Source organism: Schistocerca piceifrons, chromosome 3 (assembly GCF_021461385.2).
Source record: "Schistocerca piceifrons isolate TAMUIC-IGC-003096 chromosome 3, iqSchPice1.1, whole genome shotgun sequence".
Taxonomy (NCBI): domain Eukaryota; kingdom Metazoa; phylum Arthropoda; class Insecta; order Orthoptera; family Acrididae; genus Schistocerca; species Schistocerca piceifrons.
The window spans coordinates 449,318,310-449,331,193 of record NC_060140.1 but is presented as its reverse complement, the minus strand read 5'-3'; positions in this window follow the sequence as shown (position 1 = coordinate 449,331,193).

The following is a 12,884-nucleotide window of genomic DNA, read 5'->3' as shown; positions in this document are numbered from 1 at the left end:
ATGCTTGTCAATTGCGAGATTCTTCTGCAGATTTTCTGTCCCCAGATTACCATCGTAATGGGATCTTACAGCCAGCGCGGCCTCGTTGGCATTGTCTGAGGATCCGATGGAACTCGATCCATCACTGCAGCAGTTCAGTTTCCCTTCACTGTTCACAGCGCCCGCCATGGAACCCACTACTGGACGTCGTCTTTGTCGTCACCGCCGACGTCGTCATCGTCGCTCTCTCGGTTTTCTCTTGGACCGGCTTAGAAAGAGAGTGGGTGCCTTTCTGTGGGTTCTCTGACCGTCTTCCTCTTCGGAGCGCAGGGCGAATGTCAGGGTGCGGCTGTGGAGCTCGGCGTCAGTCCCATATGCGGTTCTAGGCCACGCCACCCAGCTTCCTGCCTCCCGTGCCGCCCACCCCCCCCCCCCCCAAGACCACCCCTTCCGTTGTAAAATGGCTTCCACACGACAACGGTGCGGCATTCTGGGGAGAGGAAGGTGCAGTCCTAAAGCAACGACTGAACACTGCTCAGCTCAGTGCCCCGAAACGGCATCAACATGGCGCTGACCAGTGGGCCAGTGGCAAGACCAGGCAGCGCCACCCCTCCAGGAAGAAAGAGTTCAGCGGCCCCTGTCAACGCTGACTTAACAGTCCGCCCATCGCTGGTCGGCCCAGTTCCTTCGCTGTCTTCGAGAGGATCAGTAATCAGTAATAGGAAGACGATACTTAGCCGGCGTCTGCGAGTAGTAATATAAAGTAGATAGCACAGGAAGCACATTAAGCCATCTGATAACGAGAAGTTATGTGTCTTTCATGTCTTCTATTAATTTGTGTTCTATAAATTTGAAAGTGCTATGTACAGATCATTTTGGATTCTTCCTCCCGTGTTTGTGTCCCTGCTGACACTCACAGTAGCTGACTCAACAATCAGAGCATTGAAGAACAAAGCATTGTCACCAGTTGTGGGTTTCATTGGAAGCAGCATTTTAACTTATCAACCATCACCTCCAAGAAAACGAATGACGTTTGCAGAAGGATATCTGACAGATTATTACAAGATGCGGACAAAACAGTGGAGGGAAAAATATGGAAATGTTGATCCTCCCCGTCCATATCGTCATAGATTAGCAAATGATGTGGCAATGTACCTGAAATTTACAAAAGTGTTGGTTTAAAAAAGAAAAATAAAGAGTAATACTATGTTACAAAACGCTGAAAACAATCTAAAACATCATAGGAAATTCACCCACACAGTTCACTGCAATTTAAAGCCTCCAACTAGTGGGGAGGAAGAAGATTGTCTTTCACTAAATAATCCACGAAGTTAACGAGCGATTGGCCAAAGGGGACGCCGATGTTCAACAAAAAGCTTACCAACTCTTGAGAGGAATCAGGTCTCTCATGGACGTCTCTGTTGCTGCTGGAAACGTACCGACACTCAAACACTCTTATTTGGTAATGTCGGAGACTGGTTCGCTGCTACCCCATTTGTTTGTCCTTGTATCGAGGCCCACCTCATATTTCCCTGCAAATATCAATATAAATTTATGGAAGGTCAAGGCGTTTGCTACTAAATCTACTAACGTAAAAATCTTCCTGGAACAAGTAATGCGGCCAGATATACAAGAAAAAAGTAAAACCCCTCTTTTGGTTGAATCCTGGACAGCGATAGAGACGACGATCTGTACAACTCTACAGTTCGTGAAGGCGTTGACTTCATTAACAAGCTGATTCCAGCAAAGTGCACAGGCATTGTGCAAGCTGCCGATATTTCTTTCTTTCATCCATACAAAAATTTTGTGAACTTCATCACATACACGATTATGGTATCCTCTGACAGTGATATTAACATATAGCATAAAAACCACGTTTAACGCCTTCAGTCGTTTGTATATTTCCCGTTCTCGGCGGCACGATTAAGTCTCCATTTTTTTCAGTGTGGCTAAGCTAAAGACTTTCCTGGTGCATTTCTACCACCTTTAGAGTATTACTTCAAAGAAGGATTAACGGAAGAGTGTTTCCATGGGAACTATGACCAACCATGCTTTCATCAACTGTTCACACTGCGGCAACTGTCTATAGATTGACCATGTTCTTATTGCTGACTTCCATGTTTTTTGCTTCCCATAGTGTAGTCAACTAAGAAAAATTATTTTCATGTCATATTAGTGACTGCTGGTCGCAAATAATCCATTTGTGTCATAAGTAATTCCTACTTGCAGTATTTCCATCCTCATTTTTGATGTTTCCTGTTCTAAAAGTGAACAGCAACTATATTTTTTATGGCGTATGTGTAATTTGGTGCTCTATTAACTACGCTATGTACGAATCTAATTTGTACGACAAAACATCATGACTCTTCCTTAGAGATTCAATGATACTATGGATATTCACTAGAGGATTGGAAGAATGCCATCACCAGGGATAACCTTTCTCATTGCAGAGCTCGAAAACCTATGTATTGGTGAAATAATCAAGAAGACATCGAGTTGTATTAAAGAAATCACTTCTCAGTATAATACTAGCTGGAAGGCGTTAATCGACCAAACGTATTGACGATCCACGAGAATTTGCCAATAGTTACGATAGCCCGTATTTTCCACAAAAAGAGCAGATTTTGTCCACTAATCGTACTAAGGAGCTTCTTGGGAACAGACTTACCTCTCGTAAGACATCAGCCAGCCAACACCTTTGGCTCTCCCACCTTCAGCTGTTCCCAGGTTACTGCCATTTCGGTTTATAATCCCTTGCAAAATGATCAGGTTGTTTACATTAGAACTAGTTTCCTCTTTCCTATTTTACTTCACGATTCCTCTGATTTGTATAAATCTCGCATTGCAGATGGTTTTGCTCTAGATGTTGATGGTGTTTTTGTTGGTGAATAAGCTAATACTCTCAGTGTTCCGAATAAATTCACTTAGTTTGTCAAACTCTCTGATATGCTACTGAATATTGCTCTACAGCGATCCTCATATCGCATACTATATTTTACGTTTACAACGACCTTCCCTACACTAACGTCAACAGGAAAGGTGAGACGGTGCTCTCCATACTTTCAATATAGTGGCTATAGTCGCCACAATACTTGTTCTTTCGGACAGGCATGCAGGTCCGAAAGATCTTTGCATCGTACGTCTGAACGACATAGGCCATGCAGTATTATATTATATAACTTGATCTTCGTTAATTACATAGGATAATGAATTATAGAATCTCTTCACTGTATAACGGCCCTGATACAGCGATATGTCACATTAAACGGAGGTACAGCGATGGCTCAATCATTTTTTCGCTCGCAAACTGACAAAGTAGGGCAGAAGTGGTATATTCGAATAACTGGAATGACGCATTTTGTACGAATAGTAGACTTCATTGATACACAACATCATTACTACTGACAAAACGTATTACTAAGGATTTGAACTATCACCTTATGCATAACAAAAAGGCACTGATAAAGTTTTATTTAGTAAAGAGACGAGAACAAAACTAATTGCAATTAGTGTCTTATAATGCCTCTGTCAGCAAAAACTTTCTACAGATGAGCTTTGTGAAATATTTAAGATGTACGTATATTGAAAGGCGGATGGTAAATAATGAGGGTTATTGTCATGTACATTCTGTTCTAGAAAAGTAACTTTCAAAGCAATTTGGAAGAACGCATACCAAGAACGAAGGGCAACCGTTCACAGAGGCAAAACAGCAAGATACACAAAGAAAATCTCTCTTTCTCTTAAATGAACCTTGGAACGTAGACGGCCGTGGGACTCAAAAGCTGACGACGCTCTTTGATGTCTTCTTGATCATTCATTTGCAAAGCAAATAGTTATTCGTGTTTGTCTGCAGACTTTCGTATCCAAAGACATTCCGCATCTTGAATATCAATCGAAGCTGTAAGTCTAAAGCAAACCATTTGCATTTTTTTTCGTGCAACACAGGAATATAGTTTTCTACAGCTCTGTTTTACGTAGATAACATCAATGTTCGTTAAAGTTGAAGCAACTGAATATTTATGTCTCAAAACACGATGTTTGTCTCTTCCGTATCAGAGCTTCAATTAAGTGTCAGTATTTTTGAAAATAACGTGTTTTATAATTAGTTACGCTTACAGCATAATAAATTTCTATAATGGGAGACTATCAAGAATTTGTAAATATATTCAACGTCCCACCTATCGACGGGAAAGTAATTTCATAAATCGTTTACAGATAATAAGTTGATTACCCGACGTTGTACCATTGTTAAAGTAACGTGTTTATCAGGTATTTTAACAGAATGGTTATGTTGACTAAACTCATAACAATTTCAGTTATACATATCGGACCTGCCATCATTACTGTATCCTCTCGCCAGTCTTAAGGAAGACAGGGGCGTTTACCTTCATGCATTTTTCTGAAGATTATTATTCACGTATTTACTTTCCTGGAAATTTCTAGAAACATTGATGGGCTATGCTTATTATTAAGCCAATACCTACTCACTCCTACTCCAGTGCTTCGTGGTGTATTGTACACTCAGCATTTATCCAATATATATAATGATAAATGAATAATGTTTCGTTTAAATTCCTTCACTGTGTTTCCTTTCTTTCTCGAGTCTGAAATGTCACTCGTTAGGTCTCGCCATAGTCCTCCCATACCTAGTAGTAAGTGTGATCTAGTCGCACATAATTATTATTCATACGGTAAGTCAGGTGGTACCAACTATGATGGAAATTTCTCCAGACGTTTCACAACTACTCTTAGTTCTCACAGTGTTCTCACCCATATCCCTGCAAGGAGGAGTGCTAATGTCTCATCGTAATGGATTCGAAAATGGTTATACATGTTTATGGTGAGGTGATGTAACCGTTATGCTATCTGACCACGCCTCCTGACCTGACTGCGCTTTGTACTCATGTTTCACGTATAGTTTCAAAACACTAAGAAAAGAGCTCTTTTCCACTCATTATGTGGCAACAGCTCTAAGAATAGCAACTGCACTGATCTCATTTTATGTCAGTATATCTTTACTGAGTTCATACCCATGACGACAGTCATTTCATTTCAGCGCTTGTAATTAGCTACACATTATACTTTCATTAGCTCTATATTTGAATCTGCCTCTATACTATGCGAATTACTGTGAAGTGTGCACTTGTTATTCTCCCAATCACGAATGCAACATGGAAACGATGGACTGCTTGTACACCTGTGTGTGAACTACAGATATCTGCACAATCTCTTCGATGTGGATACACAGAGACCAGAATGATGTTTTTCTAACGAGATTCTTGGGAAATTTACGGTGTGTTTTCTCGATTATGTGCCGGTTAATCCTGAAGTTACATCCAGTCAAGCTACTAGGTTATTTTTTTATTTTTTTTTTTTAATGGCTCTGAGCACTATGGGACTTAATATCTGAGGTCATCAGTCCCCTAGAATTTAGAACTGCTTAAACCAAACTGACCTAAGGACATCACACACATCCATGCCCGAGGCGGGATTCGAACCTGCGACCGTAGTGGTCGCGCGGTTCGAGAGTGTAGCGCCTAGAACCGCTCGGCCACACTGACCGGCCAACAAGGTTACTTCTTTCACAGCGCTACTTAGCATGCGTTCCATATCCGACCTCGTTATACTGCCATGCATTTAGATAGTAAACGAGAACCAGCCGTACTAACGTTCTGTATGCAATATATTCTGTAGAAAAATGTTAGTATGAAACTTATCAACAGATTAAACTGTGAGAAGGATGTGGAGTCGAATCTGAAACCTTTGATTTAACGGCAATTGCTCACCATGTGAGTTATCCAAGAGCGACTCTCAACACGCCATCACAGCTCTACTTCCGCAAGTACCTCATCTACCTTCCGTATATCTCAGAAGTCCTCCTTGTTGCCGGCCAGTGTGGCTGAGCGGTTCTAGGCGGTTCAGTCTGGAACCGCGCTACCACTACGGTCGCAGTTTCGAATCCTGCCTCGGGCATAGATGTATGTGATGCCCATATGTTAGTTAGATTTAAGTAGTTCTAAGTTTTAGGGGACTGATGACCTCAGATGTTGAGTCTCATAGTGCTCAGAGCGATTTTAACCATTTTTTTCCCTCCATGTTACCTTTTGGAAGTAGCACTTCTAGAGAAAACGATGTTGCAGAGAAATAAAAAAAAAATCTGTAGTCGTTTAGTGCACTCAACATTTACTGGTACAACTGGACCTGCCATTCATTAACAATGCAGTTTCCCAATTATCATAACAATGAAACGTAGCCAACAATATGTTTTACTTGCTAACGAGCCCATGTGATCCTTCCACTTCATATCTCTTACCTCTGCTAGATCCAAATATTTCTGCGACATGACTGGCGCCAATGCACCAGGTCTTCTAAACAGACTGTCTACACTACGCTTGTATGGCATCTTCTTGAATGCAGCTGTGAAGTGTTGGGACCGCGTCAGATAGGATCGACAGACGACACCGGGAAAGTTCATGGAAGTGCCGCTCGTTTTGTACTGTCGCGAAATAGGGGAGAGAGCGATACTTCTCCTTGTTTTCTAGTCTTCTCACTGTTTGATACAGCCCGCCACGAATTTATCTCCTGTGCCAACTTCTTTCATCTCAGAGTAGCACTTGCAAAATACGTCCTCAATTATTTGCCGGATGTATTCCAGTTTCTGTCTTCCTCTAGAGTTTTTACCCTCTGCGTCTCCCGCTAGTATTATGCAAGTCATTGCCTGAGGTCTTAACAGATGTCCTATCGTTCTGTCCCTTCTTCTTGGTAAGATTTACCAGATATTCCTTTCCTTTCTGATACAGATCAGAACCACCTCGCTCCATACCTTATGAGCCCACCTTATTTTCGACCACCGGATCTTAAGTGCTTCTGTTCTCTGGTGTTTCGGTTTTCTCACAGTCCATGTTTCACTACCATACAGTGCTCTGCTGCAAACGTAAGTTATTATAAACTTCGTCCTCAAATTAACGCCTGTGTTGGATACTATTAGACTTCTCTTTGGCAGGAAGGCCCTTTTTGTCAGTGCTAGTCTGCGTTTTATGTCCTTTTTGATCCGTCTGTCGTTGGTTATTTTTCCGGCTAGATAGTAGAGTTCCTAAAGTTCACCTACTTCGTGACCACCATCCTGATAAGTTTTTCGCTGTTCTCATTCCTGCTGCTTTTCATCTTTCGTCTTTCTTCGTTTTCTCTAAATGCATATTGTCTACCCATTAGACTGTTCATTCCATTCAGCAAATTCTGTAATTCTTCTTTCCTTTCATTGAGTTTAGCAACGTCATCAGCTAGTCTTTTAATTAATATCCTTTCATCTTGAAGTTTTTCTTCACTACTGAATCTTTCTTTCAGTTCTCCCATTGCTTCTTCGGTGTACAGATTGAACAATAGGGACGAAAGACTACATACCTGTCTTACACCCTTTTAAATCCGAGCACTTCGTTCTTGATCTTGAACTCTTATTATTCCCTTTTGGCTCTTCCACGTACCCCTAATTTCCTCAGAATTTCGAACACCTTGTACCATTTAACAATTTCGAACGCTTCCACAGGTCGACAAATTAACGAGTCTTGATTTTTCTTTAATCTTGCTTCCATAATCAATAGCAACATCGGAAATGCCTCTCTGGTGCCATTACCTTCCCCCACTCAAACTGTCATTTAAGACATTCCCAACTTTTCCATTCCTCTGTAAACTATTCTTGTCAGCAACTGGGATGCATGAGTTGTTAAGCTGATTGTGCGATAATTCTCACACTTGTCAGATCTTGCTGTCTTCGGAATTTGGTGGATAATGTAAAAGGTATATCGCCAGTTTGATAGATTCTACTCACTAACTTGATTAGTTGCTTTGTTGCCACTTCCCCCAATGATTTTATAAATTTTGATGGAATTCTAGCTCATCCGATCCTCAGTCTTCGAAAGCGTTTTTAAATTGTGGTTCCTAATACTGAATCCTCTATCTCTTCTAAATCGTCTCCTGTATCTTCTATAACATCACATAAATCATCTCACTCATAAGGGCGTTCAGTGTACCGTTTCCACCTATCCGCTCTTTCCTCTGCATTTAACAGTGGAACTCGTGTTGCAGGCTTAATAATACAATGCTTGTTTTTAATTTCACCGAAGGAAGTTTGGCCTTTCCTATACGCTGAGTCACTCCCTCCGAAATTCATTTCTTTTTCAATTTCTTCATATTTTTCATTTAGTCATTTCGTCTTAGCTATCCCGCACGTGCTATTTATTTCAGCTGAAGTATTTCTCCAGTTACAAATGGTTTCTTCGCAGTTGCCATCTTTTTAGCTACGTTTTTCTTTCCATGTACTGTGATTGCCCTTTTTAAGACATCCATTCATCTTCAACCGAGGTAGCTACTAAGCTAATTCTTATCGCAGTATCTATAGCGTCGGAGAACACCAACATCTTCAGTTCTCAGTACTTCCGCGTCTTATTTCCTTGCACACTGCTTCTACCTGACTTGTCTCTTAATCTTCAGCCTGCTCTTCGTCATTGCTAAATTGTGATCTGAGTATAATTATGCTCCTGGGTCCGCCTTACAATCCAGTATCTGATTGCAGAATCTCTTACCGTGATGTAATGTAAATGAAATGTTCTCGTACCACCCAGACTTTTTCAAGTATACCTCCTCCTCATGTGATTCTTGAACAGAGTATTCGCTACGATCAACTGAAATTTGTTGCAAAACTCAATTAGTCTTTTTCCTCTCGCAATCCTTGTCCCAAACTCATATTCTCCGGTAACCTTTTCTTCTACTTCTTCCCCTACAACTGCATTTCAGTCCCCCATGAGTATTATATTTCATCTCCTTTTACTACAGTGTTACCTTGTCAATATTCTGATGAGAACAATATTCTGATGAGAATATTGTTCTGATGAGAACAACCGTATCACTGAACTGCTCACAGTAACACCTTTGTATTCGTAACGAATTCCTTCCCCATAATTCCATTTTCTTCTGCTGTTGATATTACCTTACGTTCATCTATCCAGAAATCATTGTCTTCTTTCCATTTCGCTTTACTGACCCCATCTATATCTAGATTGAGCCTTTGCATTGATCTTTCCTGGTTTTCTACCACGTTGAACCCTCTGACAGTCCACGGCCCGATTCATAGAGTTATCATTTCGTTAGTTATTCGATCTATTTGTCATGGTTACCTCCCTATTGACAATCCCCTTACGGAAAACCGAATACGGGACTATTCAGCAATCTTTTGGGAAAGGAAAGATCACCATGACAGTTTTTCAATTAAAGGCCACATTTCATGTGGATACACATTGTCTCTTTAATGCAGTGGATTCCATTGCCTTCTGAATTCTCATGCAGTTGATCATTTCTGATTCCAGAACCCCAAAGGCTAGAGAGTGTCATGTATCTCTATCCACTCTTCTGCCCACTTTGTCATATTCGTTGGCAGAGTGAATGTGACTTATTATACCGGACGTCTTCGTCCGCCAATGCTAATATGATACGTGAATTGGGGTGGCAATCATTAAGAGAAAGGCGTTTTTTGTTACCGCAGGATCTTCTCGTTGGATTTCCGTCACCAACTTTCTCCTCAGGGACATTTTGTTGGAGTCTACGTGCATGGGAATGACCATCATAATAAAAAGAAAGAAATCATAGCTCACACCGAACGACCCACTGTTCGCTTTTACCCGCGAGCTGGTCGAGAGTGGTTCGGTAAAGCAATCGCTTGAACATGGTTCCGTGAACCCTCTACCAGGCACCTAATTTTGAGTTGCAGAGTACTCATGTAGATGTAGTGCAGAAGTAGAGTTACGTAACAGTTCTCTTAGTCACAAAATACTGGTTGTTGTGTTATGTGAAGCTATCACCTTTGCAGGAGTATTTCTCTTCGGTTAAATGTAGTTGCTGATTATTTCGACAGTCTGATATCTCGATAGTATCAAACTGGATATTACTGCAGTACATACCTGGGAATGTGCGTAATGCTCTCACCTACCGTCATTATCCTACAGGTGGTCATAATGAAACCGCTCTGCTTGATACGGCCTCCACGAAAGGCGAGTTACCGTAGAACAACGAAACTTTGTAGTAACGTTTGTAAGAACACGCGGAAGATAAGTAATGAGTAAACCTTACGCTGAAATATAATTTCCATATGAGGAGTTAACATTTGTTAGCCGTGTGCCATGTTTACGTTCGTTACAAACTTTGCTTATTGTGACCACTATCTGCACCCATGACAGCCTGGTGCCGCATTAGAGATTCCATTTCGCAATTGTTCTCAGCACTTTGCGAATGGAGGGCCAGTTGTCGTGACACAATTCGCGTTGCTCGAACATCGCACACTACGTCCAGCGTTCTCGGCGACGGCAGTACTAAATTCTTCAACAACTTGTGGCGCTGTTGGTCATCGGGCTCTTGCAGGAACAATTCCCAAATTTCCTTCCCGAGCTAGATAGTAACATACCCCTAATCCATTTTTATTATTCTCCATCTCTATAAATTCTGAACTTCACCATTTTTGCTACTGAATAAATTTCACAGTTGCTGCACCATGATCATAGAGTGGGGGACTTTTATTATTCTTCTAGTTCCACTCGTGAACTATATGCATACAAAATTCAGAAGCTCTTAAAAGAAACAAGCATCAACCACCGCCGGTACACCGAGAACTTTCGCACTATCCTCCGCAGCGTTAATATTTCACCGCCTTTTAAGCGAAAACCCGACCCTGAAAGCTTTAGTGAGAAAAGCTCCGAACAGGCGAGGTTTTATGACATGTCGTGTGGGCGACGTATTTGCGAGTGGTGCCAGTTCGGCAAGCAAGTGACGCTCGCGTTTGGTGAACTGCGCGCGGGATGGCCGCTCGGACACCTCGCATCCCCCGCTACGCACCGTGGCCTAGTGGCCGTCCAGAGTGCCTGTTGCGAGGGAATAAAACAAGATTGGCCACCCGGACGCCGCGCAGCCCCCGGCGGGGCGTCCCTTTCTGGGACGGCCGAGAATTGAAAGGAAATGGCCGCCTAAGCGCTCCGGGGGCCGCGTGTGGCCCAGAGCAGCGCAGCAGCGCCGACGTGGCCTGGCGATAAAAGCAGACGGCGGCTGTCTGCGGCGCGGCCGCGTCTGCCGCCTCTTTTGACGCGCGCTTTGGCAGCGGCGGCCTGCTTCCGAAGGCAGGAAATTATTTTATCTCAGTCACCTCTATCGATACTGCGGGAAAGTCAGGCACGGATTTGCGATACAGCCACACAGAGCCTTTGGCTTCACGATAATTGCTCTCTGTGTTTAGTGCAAATTATGCAGTGTCTCACACACATAGAGAAACGAAAACCCATCAGGAGAGAAGAGCATTTATAGACTAGGGTAAAAAACTTGAGGACCCAAGTAACTTTCGTATGATGCGTTGCTGCCAGGTAAATTAGTTCGGTGAAACTTGGACGATAAATAGAAATAACTGCTACAGATCAGTACAGAAGACAGCTGAGGAAAAGTTACAGAACGAGGCGTACTTTTATTTAAAGACAGTAATTACTGTCAAGACACTGCGATTTAAGATGATAGCCTGAACATTAAAAAAGATGGGGCATGATTCTGAATAGAGTGGGTTATCACCAAGGGCGGCAGTGCATGCTCTGCAGTAAGGTTGGTAAGGTGTTCTTGCAGGAGGGCGTTGCTTTCCTCCACCTGATAGGTTTTACATCTACATCTACACTCCGCAAGCCACCCTACGGTGTGTGGCGGAGGGCACTTCACGTGCCACTATCATTACCTCCCTTTCCTGTTCCAGTCGCGTATGGTTCGCGGGAAGAACGACTGCCGGAAAGCCTCCGTGCGCGCTCGAATGTCTCTAATTTTACATTCGTGATGTCCTCGGGAGGCATATGTAGGGGGAAGCAATATATTCGATACCTCATCCAGAAACCTGGACTACGAGCTACACCGCGATGCAGAGCGCCTCTTTTGCAGAGTCTTCCACTTGAGTTTGCTAAACATCTCCGCAACGCTATCACGCTTACGAAATAATCCTGTGACGAAACGCGCCGCACTTCTTTGGATCTTCTCTATCTCCCCTGTCAACCCCACCTGGTACGGATTCCACACTGATGAGCAACACTCAAGTAAGGGTCGAACGAATGGTTTGTAAGCCACTTCCTTTGTTGATGGACTACATTTTCTAAGGGCTCTCCTAATGAATCTCAACCTGGCACCCGCTTTACCAACAATTAATATTATATGATCGTTCCACTTCAAATCGTTCCGTGCGCATACTCCCAGATATTTTGCAGAAGTAACTGCTACCAGTGTTTGTTCCGCTATCATATAATCATACAACAAAGAATCCTTCTTTCAATATATTCTCAATACATTAGATTTGTCTATGTTAAGGGTCAGTTGCCACTCGCTACACCAAGTGCCTATCCGCTACAGATCTTCCAGCATTTCGCTGCAATTTTCTAATGCTGCAACTTCTCTGTATACTACAGCATCATCCGCGAAAAGCCGCATGGAACTTCCGACACTATCTACTAGGTCATTTACACATATTGTGAAAAGCAATGGTCCCATAACACTCCCCTGTGGCACGCAGGAGGTTACTTTAACGTCTGTAGACGTCTCTCCATTGATAACAACATGCTGTGTTCTCTTTGCTAAAAACTCTTCAATCCAGCCACACAGCTGGTCTGATATTCCGTAGGCTCTTACTTTGTTTATCGGGCGACAGTGTGGAACTGTATCGAACGCCTTCTGGAATTCAAGGACAATTGCATCTACCTGGGAGCGTGTATCTAATATTTTCAGGATCTCATGAACTGTCGGGCCTCACAGGATCGCTGTTTCCGGAATACATGTTGATTGCTACAGAGTAGATTCTGGGTTTCCAGAAATGACTTCATACGCGAGCAGAAAACATGTTCTAAAAT